General features: G+C 41.2%; 1 non-coding gene across 1 annotated transcript; it reads right to left on the bottom strand.

Moving 5' to 3' along the window:
• Positions 1-4,525: 4,525 nt before the first annotated feature.
• On the bottom strand, positions 4,526-4,634 carry Trnai-uau. The gene is made up of 2 exons: positions 4,597-4,634; positions 4,526-4,561 (listed from the first exon to the last, which is right to left on the bottom strand). It is a non-coding gene; the product is annotated as a tRNA-Ile (tRNA).
• Between the last annotated feature and the right edge of the window lie 14,335 nt (positions 4,635-18,969).

Here is an 18,969-nt window from a genome sequence, read left to right as displayed (position 1 = left end):
AATTATTTTTGAAAAATAACACCTCTCAGAACTAACTGTACGGGAATCAGGGAGACTCCAGATTTATTTACAATCAAATAATTCCGTGACTTGTATATACAATGTATGTGTTAAACGTCTAGATGTATATACCGTAAATCCCTGAATAACCCTATCTCGTCTCACCTCATTTCAATATATCCTATACAAAACAGGATTCATCATCATCATCATCATCATCATCATCGCCTCAGGGATGCATGCTTCAGGAAGGGGGATGACACATTTTACACAGTAACATAGACTTGCATTTAGTCTATGAAATCTTATATTACACAACACCCTTTTCGACTCTAAAATTAAACAAATAATGTTCCCGATAGATCTAGCTAGAGCTGGCTAGACTTGCTTTTGTATACATATCTTGATTGTTGTTTTTATTCATAAAATAAATATATTCTACAGTCATGGTGCAGGTCAAACATTAACATTAATATTATTGTTATTGTTGTTGTTATTATTGCTGCCTTAGTGGAAGCATATCTTATTTATTTTGATATGACATTAAACTAGTCGGGTGGTATCGAGAAAGGCGTTTATATTTATTCAAAGAGTGTTGGCAATTAAGAAAACAACACACATGTCTTTTTTTAAGCTAACAATCCAATTTTATTGAAGGTTTTACGGTTGGCAGCATATGGTACGGCGTGGTTAATATGCACATCTATATGTACATCAGCTTAATTTGTTACCACTGATTTTTCTTATTTATTTATGATCATTTTCTATTGACTACGGGCCACACTTATGGGGACACAGTTCGGCTGAACTGATTGGTGTAACTACCGGTATGGTGAGGTGAGGTATGGTGAGGTGAGGTGAGGTGAGGTGAGGTGAGGTGAGGTGAGGTGAAATGGGGTTTAACGTCGCGTCCAAGATTATTGCACTTATATAGCGACGTGCATGTACGTGTGTGTGTGTGGCTGCTTGTACTAGTCCGGACTGATGCCGATTTATAGTGCTACCTCACTGAGATACCATGCCGCAGTTTAACATGAATACCCCACTCAGACACATTATACTGACTCCGACCAGTCCTTGTTTTAGCCCTTAATGCCGAGCGCCAGACAGGGTAACAACAAGTACCATCTTTTAACGTCTTTTGGTATGACGCGGCCGGGGAACGAACCCCGGACCTTCCGCTCATCGGGCGGACGCTCTACCACAAGACCACGGAGGCGGTCCTGCCGGTATGGACGGTAATGACCTGAATTCTCCAGTTGGGTTGTCCAAGTTGAGGATCAACATATTCCGTTTTAATAGCATTTGCTTTGTTGAACATAACGTAAAGAGATGCGTGATCTTTATATGACGTCATCATACTATACTAACTACAGAAGGCGCCACTGCCCGGAGAGTTGTGTTCATGACGTGTGTCAGGATCCGCGGATCGAATTTCAAATCAGATCAAATATTTATGGACTTGGGTTTCGCCAACGTGTTAAACGAATAAGACCTGCATCAATTTGAGATTTCCTCCCACGTCACACTGACACGTTGTGATATAACTAAAATACTGTTCAAAGTGGCTGTCCCTAATGTATTTGAAAACATAATATAGAGCATTAAAACATGTCTGCCTCTTATGTTCAAACACCGAGCCTATTTACATGCCGTTAATCTGTTATAATGTTTACAATTAACAACATAATTTACTTACCTTCTATCTCAATAATGTGATTGTTTATTTTTTTTAAAACTTGAGCGTTTGTGTGTGTAATTTACAGCATACTAACACTGTCTCTCTATGCAACTGTGTGTCTGTGAATGATGAGGTGGATGAAGAAATACAGTTTGCACTTTGAACGTCCTGGTATTAATTCTTTTTCATTACTTTATTTGTGAATGCCATTTTATAAAATCAAAGTTTTTTTTATAATTTGCACCGAGCAAATTAAACGTCATCATCATCAACATCCTCCTCATCCTCATCATCAACATCCTCCTCATCAACATCCTCCTCATCAACATCCTCCTCATCAACATCCTCCTCATCGTCATCATCATCAACATCCTCCTCATCGTCATCATTATCATCATCCTCATCATACTCCTCCTCCTCATCATCATCATCATCAACAACATCCTCCTCATCAACATCATCAACATCCTCCTCATCATCATCCTCCTCATCGTCATCATCATCAACATCCTCCTCATCAACATCATTATCATCATCCTCATCATACTCCTCCTCCTCATCATCATCATCATCAACAACATCCTCCTCATCAACATCATCAACATCCTCCTCATCATCATCCTCCTCATCGTCATCATCAACAACATCCTCCTCATCAACATCATCAACATCAACATCATCAACATCCTCCTCATCAACATCATCAACATCCTCCTCATCAACATCCTCCTCATCGTCATCATCAACAACATCCTCCTCATCATCATCCTCCTCATCAACATCATCAACATCCTCCTCATCAACATCATCAACATCCTCCTCATCAACATCCTCCTCATCGTCATCATCATCAACATCCTCCTCATCGTCATCATCATCAACATCCTCCTCATCGTCATCATCAACAACATCCTCCTCATCGTCATCATCATCAACATCCTCCTCATCGTCATCATCATCAACATCCTCCTCATCGTCATCATCATCATCATCCTCCTCATCGTCATCATCAACAACATCCTCCTCATCAACATCCTCCTCATCAACATCATCAACATCCTCCTCATCAACATCATCAACATCCTCCTCATCAACATCCTCCTCATCGTCATCATCAACAACATCCTCCTCATCATCATCCTCCTCATCAACATCATCAACATCCTCCTCATCAACATCCTCCTCATCGTCATCATCATCAACATCCTCCTCATCGTCATCATCATCAACATCCTCCTCATCGTCATCATCATCATCATCCTCCTCATCGTCATCATCAACAACATCCTCCTCATCATCATCCTCCTCATCAACATCATCAACATCCTCCTCATCAACATCATCAACATCCTCCTCATCAACATCCTCCTCATCGTCATCATCATCAACATCCTCCTCATCGTCATCATCATCAACATCCTCCTCATCGTCATCATCATCAACATCCTCCTCATCAACATCCTCCTCATCGTCATCATCATCAACATCCTCCTCATCGTCATCATTATCATCATCCTCATCATACTCCTCCTCCTCATCATCATCATCATCAACAACATCCTCCTCATCCTCATCATCAACATCCTCCTCATCAACATCCTCCTCATCGTCATCATCATCAACATCCTCCTCATCGTCATCATCATCAACATCCTCCTCATCGTCATCATCATCAACATCCTCCTCATCGTCATCATTATCATCATCCTCATCATACTCCTCCTCCTCCTCATCATCATCATCATCAACATCCTCCTCATCCACATCATCAACATCCTCCTCATCGTCATCATTTTCATCATCGTCATCATTTTCATCATCGTCGCCATCCTCCTCCTCATCATCATCAACATCATCATCATCATCATCATCATCATCATCAACAACAACATCCTCCTCATCCACATCATCAACATCCTCATCATCGTCATCATTTTCATCATCGTCATCATTTTCATCATCGTCGCCATCCTCCTCCTCATCATCATCAACATCATCATCATCATCATCATCATCATCAACAACAACATCCTCCTCATCCACATCATCAACATCCTCATCATCGTCATCATTTTCATCATCGTCATCATTTTCATCATCGTCGCCATCCTCCTCCTCATCATCATCAACATCATCATCATCATCATCATCATCATCAACAACAACATCCTCCTCCTCCTCCTCATCACCATCCTCATCATCGTCATCATTTTCATCATCGTCGTCATCATCGTCATCATTTTCATCATCGTCGTCATCCTCCTCCTCCTCATCCTCCTCATCATCATAACCTGCATGTATACTTGTATACATTTACTGTATGTTGACAAACGCGACCCCAATCATTTTATATTCCTCATTGCAAACCAATATAGGGAGCATTTAGTTGATTTTCAGGGAGGGGAGATTTTTCTGTTTAAAAATATCAAGGCCCTGTGTTGCAGAAAATAATTTACATTGGGAACAAATAATGTGCCCTTATTTCGTAGACAGGTTTGAGCGTCTGAAGTATACATTTCGTTATTAATGTAAACAATAATTTAATTGAGCTCGGGTCTGTTTATGTCGAAAAAAATAATCCAGCTCCTTGTAATAAAACAAAAAATGCTGATCTCAAACCAAAATCCACACACACACACACACACACACAAACACACACACACACACACACACACAGTATGCACGTCGCTATAAAAGTGCAATAATCTTGAACGAGACGTTAAACCTATTTCACCTCACCTACAACCATGCGGTAAGCCAGTTGTTTGATTAGCCTATAGTTCTGAAATACCGATGTAAATACACACCTTCAATTGAAATACATTTGTTACAAAAATAGTGCTTTGCCCCGGGTGAGGCTCGAACTCACAACCTCCGCATTCCTCGTCCCGATGTGACTCGGGGAAGGTACTGTCTATAAGTACGGCGCGCTAACCGATTGTGCCACCGGGGCTGCACGGAAAATTGGAGTAAAATTACCGTTGAGTTCGCCGAACAACTAGGTCATCGTGACACATCGTTTCATTTTCAATTAAATTTCCACACTATTTGAAATTGTTGGGTTTATTCAGAAGAAAGCTTGTTCGGTGAAAGCCCTATTTCGCCAGGGTGTAAATAGGGCACTTGAAAGGACAGTGACGTCACGATTCGACTAATTATTTCACAACCACGAATGCGGAAATCAATACGAAGCAACTGCGCTGTGAACAGCTGGGGGTTAGGATTTTAGAGTTACCTCCCTTTCATCAACTGCTGGTACAATCACTCGTGACCAACTCGTCCCATTCCGGGACAAGGCGAATGTAGGTAACGGAAACTTGCGATTGGTGGCGAATGCTGGTACAATTTGTGAGATAAAGAGGTTTGTGTGGGATTGGGAAGAGGGACGCGCAATCTTTTTTTTTCAGACACCTCGGTAACAAGTGTCCCAGGGAAAAAAACAACAACAAACTTGGATGGATTGGCTGTTCAATGCAATAATAGATACATTTTTAAATCAATTTATATATTTCTGGATGGCAGAATAATAACACTGCTTTCCTTTTTTTTAACGCCTTTCAATTTATTTTAACTTGGCGGAGTTGGTAAAAAAAGGTTGAGATTATTGAACTGTGAATTAGTTAGTGGCCATAATGTCGTCATAACCCCGAGTATCACCCAAACGTTGAGTTGTCTTATTTGCAATAAAATGCAAGTTCTGTAAATTGTATACCAAAACATATACGTTCATGTAAACATTAAACTGGATTATGTACCCTTGCTATCGCCATGGTTATAGTGAGTGAGTGAGTGAGTGGGGTTTCACGCCGCTTTTAACAATATTCCAGTTATGTCACGGCGTGTCAGCTTAATGTGGGTGGAAAGCCCGAAGTGATGCAGATCTCAGACGTTTACCACTTCGGTGAAACCCACGAGCACGGGTATGGTGCTGACAAACCTAGAAACATAATCGGGGCGAACCGGGATTCGAACCCACAATCGTAGGTTTCTGCCGTGCCCAAGGGACGCAGCTCTGCACAGCGAATCGCGGCGCTTTAGACAACTGGGCCACCCGTGCCCCCGCCATGGTTATAAGACACACCTTTACAAAATAAGAAATAGAGACATTTATTAATATTCATACATGTATATCTATACAAACTATTCTATGATAAGACCCGTGAAGGTCCGGGGTAGAATGGTTTTTCAGTAAGCCATTCTTGTCTTAAAAGGCGACTATGCTTGTCGTGAGAGGCGACTAACGGGATCGGTTGGTCAGGCTCGCTGACTTGGTTGATGCCTGTCATCGTATCCCAGTTGCGTAGATCGATACTTATGATGTCAGTCACTGGATTGTCTGGTCCGTCAAACAGCTGGAATATTGCTGAGTACGGCGTAAAAACAGCAAACAAACAAAACAAATATTATAAATAATCCGGGTACCCTACACTGTAAAGCATATCAATGGCGGATCCGGAAGATCGGGCTCGACCCAGTTGTGTTTAAACTTCCTCGGGGGATATAGTTTGATCTCACACAAGCAATATCGCATTTGGTGATATCTTTTCAAATAACAAACACCGACCATGCGAATACAAACAATCCAAATTTGCACCATTCCCTTAGAAAAGGTGTGGTCCGCTTATGATCAATGAATGATTAGTGGGTCTAGCTTTAGGACGATTTAGAAATATTCCAGCACGGGGAGGGGAACACCAGACATGGGCTTCACACATGGTACCTTTGTGGGGAATAGAACCCGGACATTCGGCGTGAAGAGCGAACGCTTTAAACGCTAGGCTACCCCTCTGCTCTGGATTTTATAAATATTCTTTCATATTTTGAACCTTTCTGTGAACTGTGGTTCTTATTATTGTTTTTGTTTTTTCAAAAAGATTAAAATGTTTTGTGCGCATTGTATGAAGTCACATCAGGTAATGTTAAAGCGATTATTTGCAGTCCGCCGTCATACAGCTGGATTATTTCTGAGTGCGGCGTTACACAACAAACCAACAAACCAACAGGTTGCTGTTGGAGTAAAACCGCAAGTGATACAGGTCCAACCACTTTTGTGAAATCCACGAGCCGGTATGCTTCTGACAGACACAGAATCATAATCAGGACGAATTTGGGAGTCGAACCCTTGATCAGCGGAACCTGACGCGGTTAAAGGGCAAGTTCACACGGAAATGAACCAATTTTTCTTGTACTTTTTCCACATTAAAAGTGTTAACATAGAAGTGTCAAAGACAAAAATATAAAAACATCATATTTAATTAACATATTTTTTGCATTAAAACGATTTATATTTTTCACATTTACCAAGTGTTCTATTTCGATAACAAAAACGCCATGGCTTATGCCCCTTGCAATATGACGTCATTGGTGCCAATTGGTAAACATTATGACGTCATCATGCTTTGTTAGAGCCGCTTCACGTGGTGTAGGTACAGTTTTGTGATTCTAGCGTCTCAGATGCCAGCCAGAATTGTGTTATGCTGAGTCACCACTGCGCCGGAGTGTGTCGTAGACCATGTTGTTTTACCGCAAACTGGTCCTTGATATCTTTTGCGTTGAGAAAAGACAGGGACCCAGTTGAATTGGCACCAATTACGTCATAATCTAAGGGGGATAACTCAGGCCTATTTCGCTCGTAAAACGAAGGCCTCATAACGGCATATCATTTTAACACTATTGTGAGCTTCCTACTTTCACTGTGAAAAAAAATTAGTGTATATTTTCAAACACAGATACTTATTAATTCTAAAATTGCGTTTTGTTTAGAAAAAGAAAGAAAGTGATTTTTGCGTGTACACTTCCCCTTTAAGGGACGTAACTCTGGTCACCATAGACCATTAAGCTTGCCGCACCTCCTCGTTGTAAATAGAACTACTTGGCATTTGGTGTGTCCTTGAAATAGCGGTTCAACACGTCCGGTAGTCAACTGCCAGACAAGGAATGGCTCCATCCTTGATGGTCATAATCCTTTTTCACAAAAAAACAAACTGATCGTCTTTTCATAAAAAATCGGTAATTATGTTATTTTTTATAAAAAAAGATAACTCTCCACATTATCGTCTACCATTAATGTTTTTTAGATCTGTCTTTCAAAATATCACGCGAAGTCTGTAATTACTCTCATCCACAGGGCGGGGTCGGTCGATGCTGGTCATTAAGACTAAGCACATGAAGGAGGTGAATTGGTACACAGCCAGTTTTAGCATTAAGTCTGTACTTTGAGCGTATCTCAAATCTATAGTATCTGGGCGTATGATTTCCGATGCTCGCAATAACAGAGTCAGCTGAACCTGCCCGGAAGATCTGGATGAGGTGATGTGAGGTGAAATGGGGTTTAGATTATTGCACTTATATAGCGACGTGCATGCACGTGTATGTGGCTGCTTGGACGAGTCCGGACTGATGCCGATTTATAGTGCTAGCCCACTGAGATACCATGCCGCAGTTTAACATGAATACTCCACTCAGACACAGTATACTGACTCCGAGCCGACCAGTCCTTGTTTTAGCCCCTTAATGCCGAGCAGGCGGGGTAACAACAAGTACCATCTTTTAACGTCTTTTGGTATGACGCGGCCGTGGATCGAACCCCGGACCTTCCGCTCGCCGAGCGAACTCTCTACCACTAGACCACGGAGGCGGTCGAGATCTTGATGAAATAAAATCTATTTCTTATCTTAATACTGATGAATTGCATTAACCCAGCAAAAGTATGTATTTGTGTCTACTTACATCCCCTATATAGAGCTCCTATATCACTTAACATACTGGTTCTCACCCACAGTCTTCAAGTACCATGCTGGGGCACTGGTGGCCCAGTCGTCCAAGGCGCCGCGTTACGCTGTGCAGAGTTGCGTCCCTTGTGCACACCAGAAATCTATGATTGTGGGTTAGAACCCCGATTATGTTTCTAGGTTTGTCAGCACCATACCCGTGCTCGTGGGTTTCACCGAAGTGGTAAACATCTGAGACCTGCATCACTTCGGGCTTTCCTCCACATTAAGCTGACACGCCGTGATGTAACTGGAATAATGTTAAAGGCGGCGTTAAACCCGTTTATATGTATAAAAACGTTTATATGTATAAAGATGACTTAATTACAAACGAGTTAACAAATACATTACATATTGCACAAATACAACGAAGTCTAAATACAATCAATCACGGACACAACACGTCTTATTATAGGAAACCGCCTATATACATGTACACTTAAAGGTAAAAGTCATTGTGACATGACAAACAAAATAAAGAGAGTCGTTCAAAAATATTTATATCCGTGGACAGAATTTTTTCACATGGAAAGAACAAAGGGATTGGCCTTCAGTATGTGGGGAGGTATAAACCGGAGTTGATGTCCCGTCGTAAGGCAAAGGAAAAATGGATGTCACATCCATGACATCCAAACAATGAGACCCATGAGAATAGGTCTTCAGCAACCCATGCTTGCCGTAAAAGGCGACTAGGCTTGTGGTAAAAGGCGACTAACGGGATCGGGTGGTCAGACTCGCTGACTTGGTTGATGCATGTCATCGATCCCAATTGCGTGGATCGATGCTCATGATATTAATCACTGGATTGTCTGGTCCAGACTCGATTATATACAGACCGCCGTCATATAGCTGGAATATTGCTGAGTGCGGCGTAAAACAACAAACCAACTAAACAATGAACTTCGCTAGTGCTTAGACCGCACTGAAAGAAACTTCGAATAATTCACAACTTTGATGGGTATCAGACATCTTATCTTCGAAACTCAATAAATCCGGTTGTTTTCGGCACCAACTTATAACATTTCAAACATGGTAGAGGCCATGTTGATGCCAGTTCGTTTCTTACCCCTGTCTTCATTGAACCAATAAATTTTTACACAAAATATCCAGCTACAGATTATCGTTTATAGAATTTGGCAGGAATGAGTGATGGTTAAATAGACATGATCAAATTTAACAGCAGTTCTTTAAATTTTTGATTACATAAAAAACAAACTCGGCATGCTTTTATCCCTCAGCTTTGTAAGTGAGTATGATCCACATCACAATAACATTCGAGCAAAATTTTTTTTATCCAAAGCGGCTTCTTTGTACACGAAATATATTACCATGGACTTACAAGGTACTTATTTACTCCAATGTTTAAAAAAAACATTATTGCCGAATCTAAGTTGTACAGAATAACATAAACAGTAGGGTATATAGCGACACTATTCTGTATATACATATATACACTCTTCTAAAAAAGAAACGCACAGTTGGATTGGTAGTAAATTTATTGTACCTAATAAAGTCAATATATTTAATTTAATATCATAGATACAAATATGAGATGTTGTCGTTGTACAAAGGCATTGAAAACTGTTCATTGTCATGTCACATGAGGCCACAAGGTTGCGCTGAACTCAGTATCTCGTGTGACAGCCCCGGGCAGCAATCTCGGCTCTGCATCTCCTCGGCACTGACTGGATAAGTGTACGAATTCTGTCCTGCGGAATTCTGCGCCATTCTGCTTGTAACGCGTTGGCCAGTTGTGGGAGTGTCTGCGGCGTGTTCCGACGTTGACGTACACGTCGATCGAGTTCATCCCAGGGGTGTTCGATTGGATTGAGATCTGGAGATCTCGACGGCCAGGGCAAGTCGTTGATGTTGGCATTATGAAGAAATCGTGATTCATCGCTGAACCCCACTCGTCTCCAGTTTCTCAAATTCCAAGGTTGTAAGGTATGGCACCAACGCAAGCGTCGCTGTCGATGGTTATGTTGCAAAACAGGGGCGATAACTGGTCTTCTGGGTCGGATTCCAGCCTCGGGAAGGTGGTTCCTGACAGTCTGGTCCGATATCCTCCTCAAACCAGGGATGCGTCCTGTAGTCTCCGTAGCTGTGGCATTGCGATGACGTAAATGGAACAGTCCAATCTCATTAAAATCAGATCTGAGTTCTCGCTGCCCCTAAACAAAGATCTGATGACAACCGATTACATATATCCGGTGAGTGTTGATAGCTAGCTAGCTAGATAGATAGATAGATGCATCTCCAAATTAATACGACTGCTGACCCCAAGCCAAAAATGCGACTCAAAATCAATGCGACGCCCCCACCCCATCCCCAGTGGAATGATACACATCCTTACCTTAAGCAAACCTTAACAATCGAAGACAAATAGCACCGCTTAGTTATTCTGTTGACTGGCATTTAAGGAAGTTCAAAGGCAATAAGATAATTGAACCAACAACAGCCCATTGCGTAATTCCTATTCTTTGAATGACATTGTTATGTACTTGTTACAACTGCTGCTCAATAAACCGTGTTTTATATTCAAGTTGGTATTTCCGCTATTCAAAGTGTGCAGTGAGACCGTCTTATTGTTGATAGTCGTTTTGGAGACATAAATCCATTTTTCGCATTTAATTTCAAGGTTTATAGCAGTTGATTAGTTAGTTGATGTAATCCACATTGTTAGTTTACGCCCAAAAGATTTACTTTCACTACATTCCCAGCATGTCCATTTATATAATATTGAAAATATTGGCAACGTATTCTCTTTACCCTGGATGATGACAAGGACACACAGCCTCCCAAGTATGCATCACTGTCAATCCTGAATATAGCCACCTAAATGTACGCAGAACGAACAACGAGCAGACTAATTACAATATTTTGTGGGAATTGCTAATTATCGTGAACAAACTGACAATCATGTTGATTGATTAATTCCCATTATGCGCTAATACTGATGAAGGTCCGCGGTGCGTGGGTTAGCGGCATATGTGTTTATCGCAGTCACCATGGTAACCAACTTTGAAGATTGAACACTGTCCAGAAATCAGTTATTTTCTCCCGTATCTATGGCGACATTTGACAACGGTACGTGAGGTTCTTATGATAAAACTGGGTTTGTGTTGGTGTCGGTTTATCATCTTGAATCTATAACTGGATGTTTAAGGGCACTGTCTGGAGAAAATCATTATCTTCTCCGGTGATGGCGTGTTTAAAGAAGGACAGGGCGATTTGTTTATAGACAATAGCGTGAGTTTACACAGATACATAAACGTGCAAATATTAAGATTGTTTGTTTGTTTGTCGTTTCGTGCCGCACTCAGCAATATTCCAGCTACATGACGGCGGTCTGTAAATAATCGAGTCTGGACCAGACAATCCAGTGATTGACATCATAAGCATCGATCCACTCGATTGGGATACGATGACATGCATCAACCAAGTCCGCGAGCCTGACCACCCGATCCCGTTAGTCGCCTCAAACGATAAGCATAGTCGCCATTTACGGCAAGCATGAAGACCTATTCTACCCCGGATCTTCACGGGTCGCACATATTAAGAGAGTAGGGGGCACGGGTGGCCCAGTCGTCTAAGGCGCCGCGATTCGCTGTGCAGAGTTGCGTCCCTTGGGCACGCCAGAAACCTATGATTGTGGGTTCGAATCCCGGTTCGCCCCGATTATGTTTCAAGGTTTGTCAGCACCATACCCGTGCTCGTGGGTTTCACCGAAGTGGTAAACGTCTGAGACCTGCATCACTTCAGGCTTTCCTCCCACATTAATCTGACACGCCGTGATATAACTGGAATAATGTTAAAAGCGGCGTTAAACCCAACTCACTCACTATTAAGAGAGTATTACGAAGGCAGTGAAGGCTTGAGGGAGCGGCCATTTTTTATTCTAATTGTCTTGTATTTGTCTGAAAACAAATGTCTGGACTGATTGTTTTTAAATCATGGCAATACACAGTCATGTTCAAATGGACGTTTCTGTGTGTCTCGTGATACAAGAGGAGGTACCTTCTTGCGACAGAGCCTCAATGAGTGGTCTCCAATTCTGTTTTGCTTTGTTTAAGTTAGTGTCTTTGTTGTTTAATGCCGCACACAGCAATATTCTAGCTTTATGACGGCGACAATCCAGAGATTGACATCATGAGCATCGATCTACGCAATTGGGATACGATAACATGCATCAACCAAGGCAGCGAGACTGACCACCCGATCCATTTCGCAGCCTCTTACGACAAGCATAATCGCTTATCTTCATGGGTGTGTGTTTTACTACTACTACTACTACTACTACTACTACTACTACTACTACTACTACTACTACTACTACTACTACTACTACTACTACTACTACTACTACTACTACTACTGACCGCCTACGTGGTCTTGTGGTAGAGCGTCCGCCCGGAGAGCGGAAGGTCCGGGGTTCGATCCCCGGCTGCGCCATACCAAAAGACGTTAAAAGATGGTACTTGTTGTTACCCTGTCTGGCCCTCGGCATTAAGGGGCTAAAACAAGGACTGGTCGGCTCGGAGTCAGTATACTGTGTCTGAGTGGGGTATTCATGTTAAACTGCGGCATGGTATCTCAGTGAGCTAGCACTATAAATCGGCATCAGTCCGGACTAGTACAAGCAGGCACAAACACACACACACACGCACACGCACACGCACGCACGCACGCACACACGTACATGCACGTCGCTATATAAGTGCAATAATCTTGGACGCGACGTTAAACCCCATTTCATCTCACCTCACAGTATTACTACTATAGCTGTAATAATAATAATCATCATCATCACCCCCATCTCTACACAGTGTATATGTTGATGCTGATCTTGTTGAAGGAGGCCCTGGTGCCGCAGTCGTGTGAGGCGCTGTTCAGAGTTGCCTCCCTTAGGAGCGCCAGACATCTGTGATCATGGGTTCGAATCTCAATTTTGCCGATTATATTTCAAGGTTTGTAAGCCCGCGTTTGTGGAGTTCATTAAAGCGATAAACATCACGTCGGTGTTTCCTGCAACATTGAACTGATACAGCTGACATACTGCTCAAAGCGCTGTAAAACCAAACTCAGTCACTCACTCACTCAATCTACATCAACTTGATATAACAGATAAAGTTGTGTTCAAAGCGCTGTAAAACCAAACTTACTCACTCACTCAATCTACATCAACTTGATATAACAGATAAAGTTGTGTTCAAAGCGCTGTAAAACCAAACTTACTCACTCACTCAATCTACATCAACTTGATATAACAGATATAGTTGTGTTAAAAAGCGCCGTAAAACCAAACTCAGTCACTCACTCAATCTACATCAACTTGATATAACAGATATAGTTGTGTTCAAAGCGCCGTAAAACCAAACTCACTCACTCACTCAATCTACATCAACTTGATATAACAGATATAGTTGTGTTCAAAGCGGCGTTAAACCCAACTCACTCACTCCTCCCACACTAAACTGATATAACAGATATAGTTGTGTTCAAAGCGCCGTAAAACCAAACTCACTCACTCACTCAATCTACATCAACTTGATATAACAGATATAGTTGTGTTCAAAGCGGCGTTAAACCCAACTCACTCACTCACTCAATCTACATCAACTTGAGATAACAGATATAGTTGTGTTCAAAGCGGCGTTTAACCCAACTCACTCACTCCTCCCACAATAAACTGATATAACAGATATAGTTGTGTTCAAAGCGCCGTAAAACCAAACTCACTCACTCCTCCCACACTAAACTGATATAACAGATATAGTTTTGTTCAAAGCGCTGTAAAACCAAACTCACCCACTCACTCCTCCCACAATAAACTGATATAACAGATATAGTTGTGTTCAAAGCGCCGTAAAACCAAACTCACTCACTCCTCCCACACTAAACTGATATAACAGATATAGTTTTGTTCAAAGCGCCGTAAAACCAAACTCACTCACTCCTCCCACACTAAACTGATATAACAGATATAGTTGTGTTCAAAGCGCCGTAAAACCAAACTCACTCACTCCTCCCACACTAAACTGATATAACAGATATAGTTTTGTTCAAAGCGCCGTAAAACCAAACTCACCCACTCACTCAATCTACATCAACTTGATATAACAGATATAGTTGTGTTCAAAGCGGCGTTAAACCCAACTCACTCACTCACTCAATCTACATCAACTTGATATAACAGATATAGTTGTGTTCAAAGCGGCGTTAAACCCAACTCAGTCACTCACTCAATCTACATCAACTTGATATAACAGATATAGTTGTGTTCAAAGCGGCGTTAAACCCAACTCACTCACTCACTCAATCTACATCAACTTGATATAACAGATATAGTTGTGTTCAAAGCGGCGTTTAACCCAACTCACTCACTCCTCCCACAATAAACTGATATAACAGATATAGTTTTGTTCAAAGCGCCGTAAAACCAAACTCACCCACTCACTCAATCTACATCAACTTGATATAACAGATATAGTTGTGTTCAAAGCGGCGTTAAACCCAACTCACTCACTCACTCAATCTACATCAACTTGATATAACAGATATAGTTGTGTTCAAAGCGGCGTTAAACCCAACTCAGTCACTCACTCAATCTACATCAACTTGATATAACAGATATAGTTGTGTTCAAAGCGCCGTAAAACCAAACTCACTCACTCACTCAATCTTCATCAACTTGATATAACAGATATAGTTTTGTTCAAAGCGCCGTAAAACCAAACTCACCCACTCACTCCTCCCACAATAAACTGATATAACAGATATAGTTGTGTTCAAAGCGCCGTAAAACCAAACTCACTCACTCCTCCCACACTAAACTGATATAACAGATATAGTTTTGTTCAAAGCGGCGTTAAACCCAACTCACTCACTCACTCCTCCCACACTAAACTGATATAACAGATATAGTTTTGTTCAAAGCGGCGTTAAACCCAACTCACTCACTCACTCCTCCCACACTAAACTCATATAACTGACCCACTGTTCACGGCGGCGCTAACCAAACTCAATTCTTATATACTAACCACCAAAAGAAACGAGAATAATAGAAACAATGTGAACTCCTTATTGACAAAGTTAACAATCAATCAAGCGTTACTACATAGTGTCCTTATTCTTATGTTCTAATTCACTATGTTCAACCGAACATAAAACATTTACTATGACAACATACTCCACTCATGGGTAATGCCTACCGCTGTTAACAGGCGAGCGGGTTTATTTACAAAATCATACATGTAGACACGCGACTGTCGTGTTATATTCCATTCCAAACACCGACACTCCATATTCTCTAAGGTATTCTTTCTGTAACAAAAACGTACATTTTAATATTTTTGGCACATAAAACCGTTACGAAATACTGCAATATCCTTGTAATATCGCGCTTGAACACTTTATAAATTACTGCGAAATTAACTTTTTGAAAATATAAAGATAACTTATCTGGACGGTGGGTCTTCTTGTGTATACAAATCCATGTCCGGACTCCTGAATCACCTCTCTGTGGGATCACTCACTGAAAGAAAGCAACACCCTTCTCCGTGCCAAACAGCACTCAATGCCCTGCGGCAATTTTTCCCATACGGTTTTACCTGCCATTCGGCAACACTGCAATAACAGGCCGTCCAACACAGACAAGCATTACACTAAAAATCTGATTACCTTTATGTGTATATTTTTAACAAACAAAGAAGACAACAGCTCGCCTGTGTGACGCGAAGGCCTCGAGTGGTGTTTCTTGCCCTCTCCTCTGCACCTTAAGCACGTGACGCCACCGCTTTCACGTGCACAGCCTTCTTCAAATCACATTCGTTACCGTATTTACCCCATAGTAAGTACATTTGTGTTCTAATTCACTATGTTCAACCGAACATAAAACATTTACTATGACAACATACTCCACTCATGGGTAATGCCTACCGCTGCTCGAATTAAAAGAACGGGTCCATGCAGCAGATTTATTTCGACTTATTTACAATCCCAACATTGATGACACACTCAACAGTTCAGAAACATTGTCTTTGATATAACCGTCTTTGGCCTTATCTGACGCCCAGCGTCCGTGTCTCTTGAACAGTCTGTCTGTTACTCCGGCGTTAGCTGCAGCAGTCGCCCCTCCTGACCGAAAACTGTGAAGACCCACTTTTTTTACATCTTCACCAATTAGTTTGAATTTCTCAATAAAGATTTCCCTCGCTCTGGTATATGATAAAGGTTTCTGACCTTTAAGTACATACTTTTGTACAGATTTACAGAAGGAAAGTTGACGAAAAATATATTCATTGGAAGTTTCAGCAACATTTCCAGCAATCAGGTACCTGTTTAGCATATTTACTGGACATAGATCTGAGCCTGTAGCAGCGATCAAAACATGACGCCCATCCCTATAAACGTCAGTTTTACTGTTCTCAACAAAAATACTCATGAAGCCATCCTTGAATTTAATGTTTGACCGTCTGATATTCACTACTTCAGAAAATCTGAAAAACCCAGCAAAAGATAAAAGTGACATTGTTAAAAACCTTAAATCAAGTAGAGAGGGAGTTTTCCCAGATATACTAACCAATTTCTTTAACGTGTCACAAGTAACAGGTTCTTTTTTCTTGACTGGAGTACTACACATTCTTAATGCCGCTTCTCTGATGTTCACAATCAAATCATGTTTACAAGGATCTGGCAGACATGCAAGCTTGTGCGCCCAACTAATACCGTAAATAGCTTCCATGACAGATGGAGCTTTCTTACCTCCCTGAACAAGTGATGTAAGATACAAAGCAACATGAAATGGATGAGCAGGCAAACATGTAATCTCCTTAAATTTTGAACTCCATTTTTTCCAACTATTATAAGATCTTTCATATTTATAGACTGTCGCTGGGGCCTTAGACTTGAGAACTAAATCTGGCATATGTCCTGCTAGATCAATAAGGTCTGTATGAACTAAATTGTTCTTCAGCTTCCAGATACCGGAGGAGAACATGTCTGAAACAACAACATTGATCTCATGGAATAATTCTAACTGCTAATGCGTAGCCATCGAATTTGTCAAACAAGGATTTCTTGCTGCCGCCTGAAAATGCAATACTTCCATTTAATTGCAAACTATCAGCGATATAATGTTTGAACTTTCCGTCATCAAAAAGTGAAGACCAGAACACAGCTGATTGCCACCTAGGCACTACTAAAGTTATGCTAGCTTCACTTTGAAGAGCATATCTAATAGCCTTTGTTACCAAATGCACAGGGGGGACAACCCAGTTGTTATCATATTGCCATGACTGTGTAAAAGCATCTACTGCTTCTGTGCCAGGGCACCAAGATCTGGAATTGAATCTACACAACTTAGCATTATAATGACTAGCAAATCTATCAACAGTATGTGGACCCCACTTCTGGTTTAGCAACTTGAAGACAGCATCAGTAACAATCCAGTCATCAGCATCTTTAAATTTACTTAACGCATCTGCTCTGTCGTTCTCTGAACGTGGAATCCAGCTAAACTTTATCCTGATGTTATACATCCTAACCACGGTGAACACGGACATAGCAAGCTCCTGTAGGGATGAATTGAAACTACCAAAAGAAACAATTTGACAGCAAGCCTTGCTATCTGAGAACCACTTAACAGTCTGATTAGACAGAACCTCTCTGAAAACGTTCAAAGATAATTCAACAGCCTTCAATTCCCGCCAAGTTGAACTCTTGCCCACTTGATCCTCGTCCCATAAACACTGAAATACCCGGTCAGAATTCTGTATATAAGCAGCACAGCCCTTGGAACTAGCATCTGAGAAAACGGTCAAAACAGGAGCAAAAGTTTCATAAAATCTTCTGCTATTAAAAGTGTAAACATTATCTCTCCAGAATATAAGTTCAAATACACACAGGGGGTCAACTAGACTTTGCTTTCTATCCCAACTTGAAGCTCTTTGTATTACTGAATACATGCGTCTAGTCAAAAGTCTGCAGACATCCCCATAAACTGGTGAAAGAGAGATAATTTGTCCTGTTAAACTAGCCAGGTTACGTGCTGTGAATTGCGGTAAACCTGCCAAAACTCCTGCGCATGTGTTTCTCACATTATCTAATCTCCTAGAAGGAATAGATATCACACCTATGTCAAGATTCCAATTCAGCCCGAGCCATTCAAGGTGTCTTGTGGGTTCCCAAACTGACTTCTGATCGTTACAAACAAAGCCTGCTCTGCACAAAGAAGATTTAACAAAACCAGATCGCTCCTTGCCTAAGGCTTCAGACGAAGCAAACCCAAATCCATCATTTAAGTAAACTACAACATCTACAGAATGTTTTCTCCAGTATCTAACTAATGGCCTAAAACACTTAGTAAATATATAAGGGGCCGAGGTTAGACCAAAAGGTAAAACTGTGAAACAATAAAAACGCTGTACACCTTTAACTGACCAAGAAAAGCCCAAAAACGTGTGTTGACTAGGGTGAATATCTATGTGGTGATACCCAGACTTAAGATCAAACTTGTAC

This window comes from Haliotis rufescens, unplaced genomic scaffold (genome assembly GCF_023055435.1).
Source record: "Haliotis rufescens isolate VD_foot unplaced genomic scaffold, xgHalRufe1.0.p SCAF_34, whole genome shotgun sequence".
In the NCBI taxonomy this organism is placed as follows: domain Eukaryota; kingdom Metazoa; phylum Mollusca; class Gastropoda; order Lepetellida; family Haliotidae; genus Haliotis; species Haliotis rufescens.
Note: the sequence above shows the minus strand (reverse complement) of the source record. Positions and strands in the feature narration are given on the sequence as shown.